General features: G+C 31.5%; 2 long non-coding RNA genes across 2 annotated transcripts in view; one reads left to right on the forward strand and one right to left on the reverse strand.

Annotated features, from left to right (window-relative positions):
* The window catches only part of LOC141571908 (uncharacterized), a 53,655-nt gene that overhangs the window by 22,359 nt on the left and 12,647 nt on the right, over positions 1-18,649 (forward strand). Inside the window, exon 2 of the long non-coding RNA XR_012496956.1 lies at positions 442-532. This is a non-coding gene — a long non-coding RNA (uncharacterized LOC141571908). The remainder of the gene's footprint in view (positions 1-441; positions 533-18,649) is intronic.
* Positions 1-18,649, reverse strand: part of LOC141566993 (uncharacterized) — a 650,611-nt gene that overhangs the window by 15,063 nt on the left and 616,899 nt on the right. The window lies entirely within an intron of this gene.

Genomic DNA, 18,649 nt, shown 5'->3' on the forward strand with positions numbered 1-18,649 from the left:
GTATCCTTGACTGGAGGGAATATTCTTTAGGTCTTGGGAAACTTGAAGAACAAATGCTACATTTGCTTGAACATATGTCTTGTAATTGGCCCTATGATTAAGTCTAAAAATCATGAAAGGGTGGTTTTAATCATCTAAACTACAAAGACTATATAAGCCTTTTATAAATTGTTGAAAAATCCCTATGGCAAAAGAAATTTGAAATTGAAGTTGCCCAATTTAGAATTCTCCTAAAGAATCTGGCTTCTGCAGTAACATAAAAGACTGGAGTCTAACTGCAGACTGATTAGAGACACACTACATTTTGTGAACTTGGACAAATATTTGGTTTATACAAGAGATATTTATGAACACTGGATTATCTTGCTAGGATTTCCATAATACACTGGGTGGTATAAACTACAACAATAACAAAACAAAAAAATATTTTTTTTTTCACAGTTCTGGAGACTGGAAGTCCAACATCAAGGTGTCAACAGAGTTTATTTTTTCTGAGGATTCTCTCCTTGGCTTGCTGATGGCCACCTTCCTGGTATGTCCTCATAAGGCCTTTCCTCTGTGTGCATGTATTCTGGTGTCTTCTTCTGTACAAGAACACCACTGGTGTTTTTCTGTGAATCCAAATTTCCTCTTCTGAAAGGACACCAGTCGAACTGGACTAGGGCCCACACTAATGACCTCATTTCTAACCTATCATCATTTTAAAGGTCTTAACTCCAAATCAAGTCACATTCTGAGATACTGGAGTTTAGGACTTCAACATATAAACTTGAAGGGTGGGTCAAAAATCAGTCTATAACAGGCATCTTGATGTAGCACTGAGAATATAGCACTGAAGTAGACTGAATCTCTGTCATGCTGAAACTTATATCATGCTACTTAATATCTCTAAATTCTCAATATCCTCATCTGTAGATCAACCTTACAAGTTGTTGCTGGCATTATGTTAGATAACATTAGAGAGCAGTTAAGATAGTTCCTAGCCCATAGCAAGTCTCAACAAATCAGCATGATATTGCCTGTTCATAACAATAAGCAAGGTGGATTTAAAAATCTTCACACACCCTCTCCCACAACTCAAAATGAGTTAACTTGCTTCAGGCAAAAATAAGGTTGCTGTCCATGTACTCTACTCATATAGGACATGTACATTATTTCCAAAAGTTTTACCAAATTAATTCCCTTCTCTATTAATACAATTATAGTAGTAACTGAGTTTCTGTAAATGATATAAGAATATTTCATCTGATCAGATACTTAAATTCCTCTTTGTTTCTTCTTGGAGGAAGTTCACATTTCTAGTTGTTTAGGTCTAGTTCATTATGTTTGGGTTCAAGGTAGAATGGTACTGACCCCTTCTGGTTAACTCTATTACAAATTCCCGAGAAATGTATTTTCAATTTCTGGTATCTCAGTTCAACCCATTCCTTCAACATTGACATCTTTTGTGACAAGCAACATTCTTCTTAAAAGCTTTCCCCATGTCTCTTTGTGCCTACTCATTTACTCAAGAAAAATATATTTTGTGCCTACTATGTACAGTCAATGTTCTCAGTGCTGCATATACAGAAGTAAACAAAATAGACACAAATCTCTAACTTCATGTAGCTTGCATTTAAATATTGATTGATAGAAGTTTTCTGTGGAAGATACACTGTTTATACCCACTGCTTCACTACCAAGAAATATTAACCATCTTGGCAATGTAGAAGAAGTTATAGTGATTTCAACTGCAAAGTAAAGTATAATAGTAGATTTGCACTTGTTGTGTTTAAACTTTTATCTTTGAATCATAATATAAAAGTAAACAGTATAGCAAATGTAGTTTTATCAAGAATTATCTTATTTTAGACATGTGAACATGATAAATTTCCTTAAAGGTACTCCTAGGTAATTATCAAGTTGATTTAGGCTAAATCTTAGCAAGTGTTATCTTTTAAATAGCACCTATTTCTTACCACCACTAAGAGTCATCTTGCCATTATCTTAGTTCAGTGAACTGTCATATTTTTATATGCATTACTGCAAGTTTTCAGTCTTGGTCTCTTTTAATAGATTCTACTTACTACAGAGAAGAGGTCTTTCTGTTTCCAAATTGTTAACTGACTTTCACTTCTCACTACCCTGCACATTACACTATAGTTTTCACAAGGATAAATAAGAACTTTCAGTTCTTCAAACATGACAATCTGTAACCACAATACTCAACTATATTTCAAACTGAAAATTACATTGGAGTCCATTGATGAAATATTTTTCGTTGCTATTTTTGGTGGCGGTGGGGAGTGGTTTCTAGCTCTCTGTTTCTCTCACTAGAGTCACTAAGCTGGGAGCCAATAAAGGTGGGAGTCATATCGTACTCTTCTTTATATGTTCACTTTCTAGTATAGTTCCTTCCTACCCCTTTTATTTAAATAACTTTTTGAGTCATATTTTTCATCATATAATTAATTTTTTTCAAATGTAAAATTCAATGATATTTTAGTAAATTAATTAAGGTATTTATTGCAAAACCATCATAATAAATCTATTTTAGAAGATTTTATTACCCCAAAATGAACATATACTATTTATGCACATGTACTGTTTGTCCTTCTTCCGCTCTGCCTCGCTCTGGGTGACCACTAATATACTTGCTGTCTTTATAGCGTTGTCTTTTCTGGATAAACTGAATCAAATTATGTGGCCTCTAATGTTTGAATTCTTTCACTGAACATACTTGTTTCACTTCACTAAAATATTTTGAGGTTTATTCATGGTATACTGCATATATTCATAGTTTGTTCATTATGTATGTCGGCATATTATTGCATTGTATATGTTAGGACCATCATATATATATGTGATGGTCCTAACATATATATATATATGTATATGAAGATGTCTTTCTGTTTCCAAATGTTATATATATATATATATATATATATATATATATATATATACACACTGAGGGTGTCAAAAATGTACACACATTTTAAGAAATGGAAAAAAACTATTAAAATTACAATACTCAATATATACTGATGAATACAAGTCACGTTTGACTTCTGCAATTACAAGAGGTGCTCAAAGTGGTTACCATCAGCATCCAGATACTTCTGATTATGGCAAACTACTGCTTGATCATCTCTTAAAATGTGTATATATATATATATTTTTTGGCATATATATATATATATATATATATATATATATATATTCATTTCTCTTGGTCTCCTTTACTTATGAATGATAGTTTTATAAGATAAACAATTCTTGGTTGGTAGTCTTTTTCTTTCAAAACTTAAATATATTTTCCCACTGACTCCTGGCCTCTGTGGTTTCATACGAGTCAGCTGCTGATCTTCAGAGGATCCCCTTTTATATGAAGGACTGACAATTAAGTTCGTGAACTTGTTGCAACGATGTTGTTAACCTTTTTTGATATCAGAGGGATTATTCATTATGAATTTGTACCAACTGGACAAACAGTTAACCAAGTTTACTATTTGTAAGTGCTGAAAAAGCTGTGTGAAAAAGTTAGATAACATGAACTTTTTACCAAAAATTCATGGCTATTGCATCACGATAATACACCAGCAAACACAGCACTGTCTGTGAGGGAATTTTTAGCCATTAAACAAATAACTGTATTGGAACACCCTCCCTATTCACCTGATCTGGTCCCCAATGACTTCTTTCTTTACTCGAAGATAGAGGAAATATTGAAAGGAAGGCACTTTGATGACATTCAGGACATCTCTGATGTTCCGGAAAAAGAGATTCAAAGTTCCTTTGAAATTCTCTATTTGGTGAGACATAATTGCCATATTATTATTTAATTATATAGACATAGTTTCATTTATTTGGGCATCTTGTGAAAATAAGACCAAGCTGTATATTGTCTATGTGAAATCCACTTTACTTATAAAGGCACAGGTAGGTTAAAATTAAAGGGAGGGAAAAAGATAACACCAATCAAAAGAAAGTTGGAGTAAATCTATTAACTTCATTGAAAGCACACTTAAGTACAAGGAAAATTAGCACACATAAAGGGCAAAATCACTTAATATCAAAGGAGTTTATTCCTCAAGAAAACATAACAATACTTAATGTGTATGTACTCACAGTACAACATAAAAAACTGACAGAACTGCAAGGGGAAATAAACAAATCTACTATAATTGTTGGAGACTTCAACACCCCTCTGCCAGTAATTGATAGATCAAGCAGGCAGAAAATCAATAAGGATATAAATGAACTGAACTGCACATATCAATCAAATTTATCTAATTGACAGGTAATGAATAATCTATCCAACAACAGAATATAGATTCATCACTTGGAAGATTCACCATTGTAGGCCATATTCTAGGCCACAGAATGCATCTTAACAAATTAAAAGAAAAAAAAAGAAGAAATCTTGCAAAGTGTATTCTCAGACCACAATGGAATTAAACTAGTGATCAAATACCCCAAAGATACCTGGATAACTTTTAAATATTTGGAAATAAAAAAAATACACTTCTAAGTAGCACATGGGTCAAAAAAAAACAAATTTGATTAAACAAAAATGAAAAGATATGTTATCAAACATTATTGAATGCAGCAAAAGCAATGTTTAGAGGGACATTTATAGCATTAAATTATATTATAAGACCTGGTCTTATATTCTAGTAAAATATGGCTGAGTCTTATATTAATTTTTGCTCCAAAAGACACATTAGAGCTGATTGTCTGGCTAGGTCTTATATTTGAGGAAACATAGTAATGAATATGTACAAAAAAACCCTACAGCACTTATTATACTTAATGGTAAAAGCCTAGATGATTTTTTTTTTCTCCTACATCGGGAGGAAAGCAAGGATGTCCTCTCTCACCACTCCAATTTAACATCACATCTAGTGCAATAAGAAAAAGAAATAAAATATACACAGAAGTTGAACAGAAATAAATACAACTGTTTTTATACACAGATGAAATGATGGTCTCTGTAGATAACACCAAGGAATCTACATATAATCTCCTGGAACTAATAAGCAAGTATTGCTAGTTTGTAGTTAACAAAGTCAATATTCAAAGGTCAATAGCCTTCCTATACACCAGAAACAAAGTATTGGGATTTTTAATTTAAAAAATACTATTTATAGTAGCACCCAAAATGGTGTATTTATATAAATTTACCAAGATATTGTCCAGGATCTGTATGCAATAAACTACAAAATTGATTAAAGATCTACACAAATGGAGAAATATTCTGTTCACAATCAACATCGTAAAGATGTCTATTATTCTCAACTAGATATACAAATTCAACAGAATCCTTATCGAAATCTCAGCAAGCTACTTAGTTGATATTGACAAATCAATTTTAAAAGTTACATAAAAATACAAGGACCTCACGTAGCCAACACAACACTGAAGAACAAAGTTGGAGGACTCACACTGCCTTCTCTATTTCAAGATTTACTATAAAGCTACAATGACAAAGATGGCATTGTATTGGTGAAAAAATAGACATATAGATCAATGGAACAGAATAGAGCCCAGAAATAAAAACCCACAGAAATATAGTCAACTCATTTTTGACAAAAGCATACAAATAATTCAAAGGAGACAGGAAAGTCTTTTTCACCAAGTGGTACAGGAATAATTCCATCCATGTGCAAAAAATGTGAAGTTAGGTCTATATCTTACATGTCAACCAAATATTATGTCAAGATAGACTTAGACATAAATAAGATGTAAAAATACAAATGTTGTAGAAGAAAAAATGTGAAAAAAAATCTACATGACTTGATTTAGTAATGAGTTTTTAGATACTATACCAATATCAGGATCCACGAAACAAATACGTTGTAATTTGTTAAAATAAAAGATCCACTGTTATGAGAATGAAAAGAACTGACCAGGAAAGAATGGACCAATATTTACAAATGAAGATACAAAGAAATCATAATTCAACAATAAGAAAATAAATAACCTGTGTTAGTTTCCTGTTTTTGTTGAAGCAATTTACCATAAAGTCAGAGGCTTAAAACACAAAAATGTATTACTTTACAGTTTTGGAAGACAGAGGTCCAAAAATGACCAAGAGATATGTATGTACTCCTTTGAAGGCTTTAGGGGAGAATCTGTCTCCTTGCCTTTTCCACCTTCTAGAAGTTCACCTTGTTCCCACATCACTCCAACCTTTGCTTACTTCTCCTCTGGCTCTGATTCTTTGCCTCCCTCTTTGAAGATCCCTTGTGATTATATTGGGCCTACTTAGATAATCCAGGTTAATCTTCCCATCTCAAGAACCTTAATGTAATCATATCTACAAAGGCTCTTTTGCCGTTTAACAAAATACAGTTCCAAGAATTTGAATGTCAACCTATGAGGGGGGAGACTTTATTGTATCACACAACTAAGGTAAAAATGGGCAAGAGATCTGAATAAAGATTTACAGATAGCATGTAAATGTATGAAAACATCATCAACATCATGTGTCATTAGGAAAGTGCAAATAAAAGTAAAAATAGGATACCACTACATACCTGTTAGAATGACTGAAACACACACACACACACACACACACACACACACATACACACACAAATGACAATACTAACTGCTTGAGAGGATGTGCAGCAACAGGAATTCTCATTCATTGCTGGTGGGGTGCAAAATGGCAGTTATTTTGAAGACAGTTTGGCAGTTTCTTACAGAGATAAACATAGTGTTACCATAGCAATTACACTCCTAGATATTTACACAAATGAATAGAAAATGTATGTGCACAAAAAAACCTATACCTGATGTTTATAGAAGCTATATTTGTAATTGCCAAACCCAGAATCACTCCAAACATCCTTCAATAACTGCATTAAAACATACCACAGCATGGCGTATGATCTAATACTATCCAGTGATAAAGAGAAATGAGTTGTCAAGACATCCAAAGGCATGAATGAATCTTAATTGTATATTTCTAAATGAAAGCAGCCAGTCTGAAAAGACTGCATAGTATAAGATTCTATTCTCATAACATTTTGAAAAAGGCAAAACTATGGAGCAGACAAACTATTTAGTAATTTCTTTTACATTTTTGGCCAGGTTCTCATCTGCCCCAACCGTACTTACTCTTTCTTAGGTGATGTTACCAGCAAAAATGCAATTGTTTTTAGTAAGTCTTGGTAATAGGTTTTCTTTTCCTTTTTTCTCTTTTTCTCTAGAGCTGAACCCCAAGTTAAATCAAATAGCTACAATGCCTTAGGAATGGAGATTTTCCAGAAAGCTTTTTGTTTTGTCAAACTATATAGACTGTAGTCTGGGACGAGGTTTTCAACAGAACTGCAAAAGAGATCAGTCATCTCTCTGTTGGCTGGCTTTCATGCCCACCATGCCACTGAGCTGGGGGGGTGAGAAAGGATAGGAATAGCCCAATGATAAAAAGCTACAGTCCGTACTGTTCTTACTGAGTTTCAGTAGTACTTCTTGAGTAGATGCTTTATATTAATTATGTGAATTTGGTTAATTTCAGAGTTCTGAAATGGTTGGTTTTTGTTGTTTTGTCAGTACTTTTTCTGCTTTTTTTGGAGAGCATGTTCACTGAGGTCCTCACCCCAACCCCCATTCCAGAAGGCAATCTCTCACAACCTTAGATCTTGATGCTGAATATATGACTATTCTGGCTGGAGTAGAATAATGAATGCAGTTGGGGTGTAGTGGTACAGTAAATGGAAGCCAAATTCTGGGGAACGGAAGCAATTAAATGCCAATATTCAAAGTTTAGGTTTTTGCCCCACACATAAAGAAAAAAGCCTCAAACTTTTCAATAGAGAAATAACATGGAAAAATAAGCTTTGTGATAAAATATTCTTGTTAACTGTAGACGAACTGTTGAAGAATGCTTTGATGAAGAGGGGTAGGTTGATGTTTTTCTTTTTTTTTTTTTTTTTATTATGCTGGAAATAAAATGAAAAGTCATGAATTAGTGGAGTCAAAAGAATTGTAAAGAATTGCAAGAAACATTTTTTATGACGTGCTTGATGAGATTTTTGCGGTTGGTGAATATGGGATAAAGACAAAAAGTTAAAATGAAAGATGCTTTTAAGTTTGAGTTTGGAGAAGTTGATCCATTAATGGAAATCAGAGATTATTGTTTAGAGGAAGAAAATTAATCGAATAGTCTGAGTTTAAATATTGATGGAATATGCAAGATGAAATTTTCAGATAAAATCTTGGAGATATGCAACTATAATTCAGTTTAGAGGTTAATGTTTGCTAATACAGATTTACAGATAAGTAAAATATAAGAAATGAAGCTCTAAGAATAGAAAATTTCTAAAAAAAACAGCCATGACATTCATAGAGAAGGATCTTGCAACATACAGAAAACACAGTTTTGAAAGTGGAAATAGAGTCTGTGAAGACACAGGTTGTGGACAATTTGCTGAATTCTGTAAAAGTTGTGATAATTTATTGGGAGGATGACACTTTAGGACATTATTTACTGTAGTTGGACTCAGAGAAAACAACTGGATTAGCAAAGTGAACGAAAGGTGTAGAAAAGATAGGACACAATTTTTTGAATTTATACAGCGTTAAAACCACCCTATCGTTAAGTAGGATTGAATCATGAAAATGAAGGAGGTACATTAATGGCAAAACTGGTGAAATTCGAATAATGTATGGAGTTTAGTTAATAATAGTAATAATAGTAATAACGGTAATAATAATAATAGAAGTAGTAGTAGTAATAATAGAAATAATAAAGATAACGACGTTACTGCTTTGTCTCTCTTGTAGAAAATCACCTGTCTGCTATAGAAAATGAGAGCATAAGTAGAACCATGACCACCATACGGTTGTGTCACTGAACTACTTGGCGTTAACAAATTATAGACACAGCTTTTCATTTTAATTCTTGTATTATTTTCTTGTAGGTGGAGGAACAATTGAAATTGCTTCAGCTCTGAAGAATCAGAGTTAAACATTTAATAGAGCATGGTTAAAATTTGTGGTAGACCTGTGTAAAATAAAGTAGTCACTTAATTGTTTATTTTATATTTTATGATAGTAACACTGCATATACATTTCTGACTTGTAATTACAAAGCAAAGTTACTAATTTTACAAGTGAAATAGTGTTTTTCATGTCATTAGATATACAACTAAAATTAAAACGTATAATTACATATCTACTTGATTTGATTCTATTTTAAATCAGAATAATAAACTACCAAATATGTTTTTATTCACATTTAATTTGCTGTCAGTTGAATCTGCTCATAATTTTTCATTAAAATATTTCTGTTTTCTTCAGTTTGTCACCTTACTATAGAGGTAAGACATTTCCTTACATGCAGTTTAACATGTAATGTTACTGGATCAACAAACTATTCTCAAGTTCTGACTAATGTAATTGAATATAAACTCTGTTCCATTATATCATTAACATAGGATCTTGAGTGTTTAGGAAACAATATTGTTAATATTGACATCAACTACAAAGATACATATCAAATATCATCTTCCCTTACTCCATTATCTGAGGCTCTACCTCCTTTAAACTCATGTTTATTTTCTCCAAATAAGCAAACAGTGAACAATGGTGGTCTCATTTTATTCATTATATTTGTTGTTCACTATTTTCTCAACTTCCCTTTAAAATAAATCTTCACAAATTGTTGACTATTAAAATAAATTATAATAATATCATCCCTGAACTTTTTATAACTTAAACAGTAATAAAAAAGAACTAAACACAGATTCTTACATCCATACTCTTTTGTTTCTTAAAATTTTGAGATATAATTTTTGGAATTTGTGTTTTTACAATTTGTTAAATGTTCCATATAAAAATAGCCTACTCCGGTGGAAAAAACCTTTGCCAAGGACTTTTTGTTTTATTTTTATGATGAATGTAGATTCTCCATTAAAAAGCAAAATTTTCATTTCAATTGTTGAATAAGATGATACTTAAAATAATGCAGTTGGTTAAAATTAGATGCTGAGGAAGATTAAAAGACACGTGCGTGAATATTTTCTGATTCTATAGCAGTTTCATTTGATTGCTAAATATAACTGTGCTAATCACTTAACATATAAAAAGCCAAATTAGTCTTGATATTCATGTTGATCTGAGTAATGCTACTTCTTTCACATATGCAGAGTATTAAACGCACTTTTACGATAACATTAATGCATATTAAATTAAGCCAGCCTTATTTTTAGACAATGGAAAAATTACTTATCACTGTGACAATATTCTTTCCATTACAATTCTATCAATTTTCTTATACTGCTGGTCTTAAAAATTGTCCTTTATAAACTCACAGGCTAATTTCATAACAGGAAAGTATAAATTCTCCAGTATTTGTGTTAGATTTAACTATAGCTATCCTATTATATTATCTGACTCTTTTACTCTAGCTTTTCTCATTTTTCTCACTGAAGGGAAATTTTCCATAAAAACTAATGTATAATTCCCAGCTAACAATGTTGACTTCTTCAGCTGCATTTATCTGTATCTAATGCAGCCAAGTCTTGAATACAGAACCTAGAACTTAGTGACAGGGTAGTTGAATGAGTGGTAAATGTATTTTCAGCTTCAAACCAAATGGATACTCTGATAAGCTGATCAGTATTATTCAAAGCACACGTATGATCCATGGAGGAGTCTCATTCGGAACCACCTGGAGGTGTTTTGTAGAAATTATTGCTGTGGACTTATACTGGATCTAATAGATCAGAATAACTAAATTTAAAACAGCTAGTGAGGAAAGTATTGTAAGCATGGTGTGAAAAACACTGGGTTAGAAGGCAAGCTAGATAGTAGATGCTCTGCATAAGCCAGTTTTTTTCTTTGAGGGTATTTATAATTGATTTGATAATATTCTTCTTTAATGAAACTCCATAGAAGGCTAGTTGTGCTGCGTTCAGCACCATCCCAAACTGCCTGTACATGGAATACTTAATTTCCTGTGCTAATCCCATTTTATTATAATATTCTCAATGAAATCTATTTGCAGTCTATTATTGGAATATCTCTCAAAACTTCCCAATTTAATTATTTTAAAGTAGTTTTCTAACAGCAGTGCACATGTTTTTATCTGCATACTAACCATCAAGACATGTTTTATATAATTGAGAGTTTTTTCTTTTTTTTTTAATACATTTGTCTATTTTACCCAAATTTATCTGTCAAGAGCAGGAATTTAATTTTCAGTGCAAAATATACAGAGGGTGCCAAAAAAAGTATACACATTTTAAGAGAGGAAAACTGTATTAAACTTGTAATACTCAATATGTACCAATACCAAAAGATGAATACAAGTCACATTTGACTTCTGCAATTATAAGAGGTGCTCAAAGTGGTTACCATCAGCATCATTTTAATACATTTTTTTTCCTTTCTTAAGATGTGTATACATTTTTTTTTTGCACCCTCTGTATATGTGAGGCTTCTTGTTTATAAATTATCATCCATTTCTAAATGATGGCAACAGAGCTTTAATCTGAACACGGGGCGCACATGATCTCACTGGCTGCACGTCCATGAAGCTGTCTCTGCCAAGACACTATTCACGTGCCTTCTACCAGAGCGCAGCCAAAATATTGTTTGAAAAAAAACCCCAAAACAATTAAAGTAAAGAAAGTAAAGATCTTATAAGAATGAGCTATGTAAGTAATTATTTATGGTTATCTTTAAAAAAAAAAATTTTAAAGTCTGAAGTGGTACCATCCTATCCTGAAATTGTACAAATTTTAAAGAATTATTTCTTGAATAGTCACTTATGACAATTGATTTACTTAATCAATTGCTTATTTTAAGTGAATTTCCCATTTAAAAAATATTTTTACTTACCTCCATACCTATTATGAACAAATAAATATAGACTTGTAGACAATGAAAAAAAAATTACTTAGCAGTATGTTCACATATAATAAATATTGAACTTGGCAGAAAATAGAAACAATAGAAGATGTCCAGGTACATCTTCTACCTCCAGTTAAATAACTCAGGCCTGGCATTCACTCTGTTAATAGAAATAAATGTCTGTAAGACAAGAATACTAATGCAATACAGCCAAATAAAGTGGTATTGATCACATTGTTTCTTACTGTTTAATTCCTTTGCCATTATAAACACATTTTTAAAATTTCAGTGTCTAAATACACATTCTAAATACACATTCCTCTCATATGTTGCACATGGAGACATTTAAATAACTACATAGTATGGGAAAAACAGAATAACCTGTAAGGGTCCTTGCCAGCTGGCACTGAAATGAACCTTCAAAATCATTGCTTTCCCTTTTCTGAAGGACACTCTGAGGATACATTGAAAACAATTCATTCTTTCTGTGTAACTCAGTTCATGCCTCAACTCCATCCTACAGTGACACAGAATTCCTCCTGTGTCATACTCTGAATGATACATGATATATATTCAGACAAAATTTTAGCATTTATGTTCCATGTATACAACATGTATATAGAGATGTAGCGCTTGCTGAAGTTTACCAATGTAAGCCATAATAGAGAAAATCTTAGGAAAATATACCTAGTGGACATGACTAACTATATCACTCCATGTAATAAAATTACAACTCAGTAGTGCAAACAGTTGCATCAAAAACTGTGCCAAAATAAGTGCAATGTTTTAAAAGGAAAATGTACAGCATATTATGATATTTAAATTATTCTACTTAAAAACTTGTTCTCTTTTTCCTTATATTCTGAACTTGATATACTACTTTTCATTGTGTTTACTGCCATATTTTTGTCAGATAGTAATTCACAAATTAGCATTCATTCTTCACATAAGGGATATTAAAATACTTTTTGTGTTACTGATAAAATAATTTTTAAAACTATGTACTCCTTTGAGCATATTGTAGTTTTCATCTAAGTTTTTTCATTATAAATTTAAACAGGTGCAAAACTAGAATTTCCAATATGCTGAAAATATTGCCATCTTCAAACAAATCTTATATTACTTTTCTAAATGGAGCCAACTAAATCTACCAAAGTGTTTTGTTAGCTATTATTACTCATTTTTACATATACATGAATGAGCTATTCTTTACTAGATAGGATCTTTACATTGTACATTTCTTCTTATTTTTACATTTAAAGTTTTCCAGCTAATTTTAAGCAAAGGCAATACAGCATATCATTTAAAATATATCATTGATTACCCAAGCATATAGAAGTTTAAGTATAAATCCTAAATATATTAATTTTTATAACTATCAGCCCCTAAGGGTTAAAAATTTTGCTCTTGATTTATTGTCATTAAACTAGAATTAGTACACATTTGATTAAAACATCATTAGTGTATTACAACTTTTGATTATAATAGATGAGACTGTGTTTTATTATAAGCCACCCATGCATTCACTGATGAGATCTACTTCTTGTTTAAATAAGGAATGGTTCAACCTTATTTATATTATTAATTTTTAAATGTTATGGGCAGAAGTACTAAGTAGTCTCATACATATATAAATTGTTACAGCAGTGTCACTGTTATAACCTTTTGGATAATGTAAGAAAAACTATATAGTGAAGAATCAGCAAAAATTATTTTTAATGATATATCAGCTGTCAACATGAATAGGTCCTCTAATGTTCAAGTTAAGACATCATCTGATTGCAAAAGAATACTCATTGTTCAATGTCAATTTAAATGTCACATCTGACTTGAAACTTTCTCTGACTTCCCAACTTCAGTTACTTTATTCTTCCTTATCATTACATTGCTCTATCAGGTCATGTCTAATAAATAATCTGGCCTATTGTTTAATTATTGAACTTCTTAACTATTTACATGTATTCAATAAATAAAATAATGAAGGAATATAAGCCTATTTTACTATACACATTTATAATCCTACATACCTATTTTAATTCTAGATAACACCCTCAAAGTTGTTTCTTGCTTTCAAAAATAAGACTATTTATTCATGAATAAAATCAATCATATGTATTCTTGATTATATGTTTCTGAAACATACACCTCTGAATTTTGGAAGTGACTTATTAGAAATAGCTTCTGATTTTAATTGAAAAGCTACATAACACGAATGTATGGGATAGAAGAATGTTACGATTAGTATAACAGGTCTGTGGTCAGACAGACTTTCTGTCACTGACTGTGAAATCTTGCGCACATCATTCACTATGTTTCAGTTTCTTTATCTGCAAAATGGCAATAATCTGACCATATCAGATTGTTTTAAACATTAAAGGACATAACACGACATTAAGTCCTTCGCTTGTACCTGCTTAACATATTATGTCTCTAGTAAATGTCTTAGCTCAGGCAGCCATAACGAAATACCATAGACTGAGTGGCTTAAATAATAGATATTTATTTCTCACAGTTCTGGATGCTGGAAGTCCAAGACTAATGTGTGGGCAGCTTCTGTTCCTGATGAGAACCCTCTTTCTGCCTTGTAAATGCCTGCCTTCTTGTATCCTCACTTTGTGAGAGAGAGAGAGAGCTCTCTTCCTCATGTAGGGTCACTAATCCTATCATGAGTCCCCACCTTCATGACTTCATCTTAACCTAATTATCTTCCAAAGGCAGCACATCTAAACACCATCACATTGAGGATTAGAGCTTCAATGTATAAATTTGAAGGGAACACGCATTCCGTACATAAGAGTAAATTATATTTATTCTACTTCTATTACTTCTACTTTTACCACCATCATCACCACTATAATTAGCACCAAGGAACTTCATCATTCCCTAATACTTAATGTGTATGACCAATATTTTAAGCGCAAAATAAATCCAGTGCAATGTAATGTATTTGTCGCTAAAGAGCATGCAGGTAAAAAAGAAATATAATAATAAAATTCCACATGTGGTGCATATGGTTAATATCAAATAGGGTTTTAAATCATAAGAGCTTTTGCAGTCACAGGTAGGTTCAGTGACTGAAAACTTGAATGAACTGACGAGCGGGTGTTTGAGCTAGATCTTGGAATATGACCTTGCAGTTAATTACTCAGGGCTGCTCTTCATGCAATCACACCCTTTGAAATTTTAACGTAAATTGGCATGAATGTTGTGATAACAATATTTTCCTTGTAGGGCTGATGGTCTCTGGGTAAATTGCAACAAGTAAGCTTTTGCTTTTTTTCCTTTTTCTCTTTTTCTTATTTTAGAAAATGTGACTTATGAAGGCAGGTTTATGGGACTGAACCCAGGACATGTGTGTGTGAGTGTGTGTGTGTTTGTGTGTGTGTGTATGCTAATAGAGTACCATACCATTAGTACCCCAGTTTCAGTTCCATTCACTCTCCTTATTTAATATTCATCACCTATTTACTGTAGAAAGAGCTCAAAAACGCTGAAAGATCTGTAAGTTCTGTAAAATCTCCATTAGGGCAAGGAATTTTTTTTTTCTTGCTGTATCATCAGAATCTGGAAGAATGTATAGTATTCAGTAAGTATCTGTTAAATTAATAATTATGTAATATCTTATTTGTGTGCTTTACATGTAATTTGCTAATCCTTTAAACTATTCAATTTATGGGATAAAAACTGAGTCCAGAACTTAATGAGAGCATGTCTCTACAAATTCCATTCTTTCATTGATTTACCCATTTTAATCATTTATTATTAAGTAGCTATAATGATAATGTTATAGTTTTTGTGAATAATTAACATTTTTCATTAGTATGCCAAAAACAATCTCATTTTATTATATAAATAAATGGCATATAACTCAAACTAAATCATGTTAGATGAATGGCAACAGGTGAGAAAGAACATTTAATCTTCAATGTTAAATTTTTATTCATTTTTCTTAACAAGAGTTCACCAGAGTCTAAGCTAAATTGGTTAGCAATAACCAATTATTATCACTACATATACACCACATTTTTAAAGAATGTTTTATAGGTTCATTTGAGGCAGGGAAAAAAACTAGAATATCTATTTTCCTAATTTAAGAAAGCCCTGTGTCCATCCAGGAATGGCACAAACTCAAGTATATAGTAAGTAGTGAACTATTCTTCTGCTTATGGTTCTAGGTCAGCACTTCACAGAATCATTTTTATAGTTTGGACATAAACTGATACTTTAGTTGGATGTTCTTTTGAGACCATGTGTGAGAATTAAGAAATTCATCCCTTAGATCAATAAGCAGAGACTGTTCTTTAAAAATTTTATAAGAAATACTTAAACACAGTAAAGTACTCTATTACCATATTTTGGTTTTGCCTGCTTTTACATTCATATGAATGGAATTATACGATATGTATTGTTTTTGTGTCTAGCTTTATTCATTCAAAATTATGTCTTTGAAATTGATCCATGTTGTGAATAGAACTATTTTTTAATTGTATTGCTGTATAATATTTTATGGTAGCAATATACCGTAATTTATATGCCTGTCTTGGTAAATATTTACATTTTTTACAGTTTGGGCTATTATAAGTATAGTTGCTAGGAATATTTTTGTACATAGTCATTTTTCTTGTTTTGTTTTGTTTTGATATACGTTCAATAATTTCTCTCTATATATACCCAGGATTCTAATTCCAGGATAATAAGATAGCCAATTTGTTTAATGATAGAAACTATTGCTAAAGGTTTGCCAGTGTGGTGATTCAATGTATACTCCCACCATGGATACGCGAGAGTTCCAGGTTTCTCCACATCTTTAACAACACTTGCAATTAATACATTTTTTTAAAAGTTTAACCAGTGCTGTGATTACATGCTGCTATTGCATTGCAGTTTTAATTTGCATTTCTCATGAATAACACTGGTGAAAATCTTTACGTATGTTTATTAACCATATGTATTATCCTCCTCGATTAAGTGACAGTTTGTGTCCTTTGCTAATTTTAAAATTAGCAATGTTACATTGTTTATTTATCACTGATTTTTGGATACAAGACATTTTTAAAAAATACATTATTGCAAGTACCCCCTGCCAGTCTATGGCTAGCTTTTCACTCTTTTAAGCGTTTGTATTGATGAACAAAATTCTAAGTTTATTATGGAATCCAATTAATCTTTTTTTTTTTTTTTGGCATGGTTAGTATTTTTGTACCCCAATCTTACTAATCTTTGTCTACTTCAAGGTTATGAAGATATTTTTTTCTATATTTCTTCCAGAAACTTTATTGTTTCTCACTCTTAACAGGCTGTGACCCCACCTTGAATTGATTTTGTGAATGGTGTGAGGTAAATGTCATGCGTTCATGTTTTTCCTATGTGGCTATCTAGTTGACTATCCATTTATTGAGAAGCCCATTGTTGCTCCCACTGATGTCCACTGGCCCCACTGGAATAAACTACATTAGTGCGTCTTTTTCTGGGTATTCTATTCTTTTTCACTGGTCAATATATTTCTTTGTGTGCCAATAACACAATGTTTTAATTACTGAAACTTTATAATAATAACTGGGTTATTTCATTGCTCAGTTTTACTCTTATTCAAGATTGTCTTGAATAATTTAGTTACTTTGCATCCTCATATGAACTTTAGAATGAGTTTGTGAATTTGCACAGGCACCCAGAAAAACCCCCCACACAACTGTTTGGGATAATTAAAATAGACAAAAAAATGAAGCTTTTTAAAGCTGAGGTAGATAATAATATCCTCCTAAAAATCATTTACTGGCATTGTTGGTATATGTATATTTTTTATCATAATTTCTGATCATTAAAATTATATGCAAATTTCCTGTTTTTTTATTTTATCTGTACAAATCCTTTATCAATTTCTATATTATCTTCAAAATCTATATTAAGATAGTTTTCTCATGTTTAAATTGCATTTAGCTAATGTGCTATTTAATATATATATATATATATATATATATATATATATATATATATATACTACATACTATAAACATAATAAATATCAAGTACAAAATGCATGGGATTAATCATTTTAAATTTAGATATATTCTTTTTTTTGGCCCTATTAACTTTCAATACAATAGAGGAAGCAATTAATTTTGTTGACTTTTTCTGTGTTTTTTTGTTTTTGTTTCAGTACATTGAATTGCATGTAAAACATTTTTTAAGAGATACAAGCTAAATGAAAGTTATGGCTCATCTATACAATAGAATACTAAAGAAACTATAGAAACGTTTGTATACTTTGATTTCATATTCTTAAGAAAAAGTTAGTGTTCCCCACAATTACCTTTAGGAAGTTGGGAAGTTGGGAACTTCCACAGGGAAGTTGGTAGAAGATTGGACCATTTTACTCTTTGCTTTACACACTTCCACATCATTTGAGATTTTATTGTGTGGTTTGCATTTATTAATAGTAATGGCAATACAACATATTCCTAGAAGATATTTTTACAAATATGTAATTAATATCTCTCACGGTAAAAGGAATATGAAGGTACTGAAATGGTTTCTCAGGAGGGTAAGTAAGAATCTTGAGGGAAAACACAGGCTTTGTTTTCAAAGGCCTAGCTCTGTACCCAAACAGTAGGTGCTATACAATAATTGCTGCGTCAATCAGAGAGGATATATCTCATATTTTTTTGGACAGTCTATTAAATCAATGTAGAGTACCAGAATTTCTGTTAATTTATATCAAACTTTATACATTATGTTCTCACTTTTTTTTTTTTTCCATACAGAATAAGAATTAAAATAAAACCATGGTTTCCTAACAAATAACTCT

Source organism: Rhinolophus sinicus, linkage group LG05, assembly GCF_036562045.2.
Source record: "Rhinolophus sinicus isolate RSC01 linkage group LG05, ASM3656204v1, whole genome shotgun sequence".
In the NCBI taxonomy this organism is placed as follows: domain Eukaryota; kingdom Metazoa; phylum Chordata; class Mammalia; order Chiroptera; family Rhinolophidae; genus Rhinolophus; species Rhinolophus sinicus.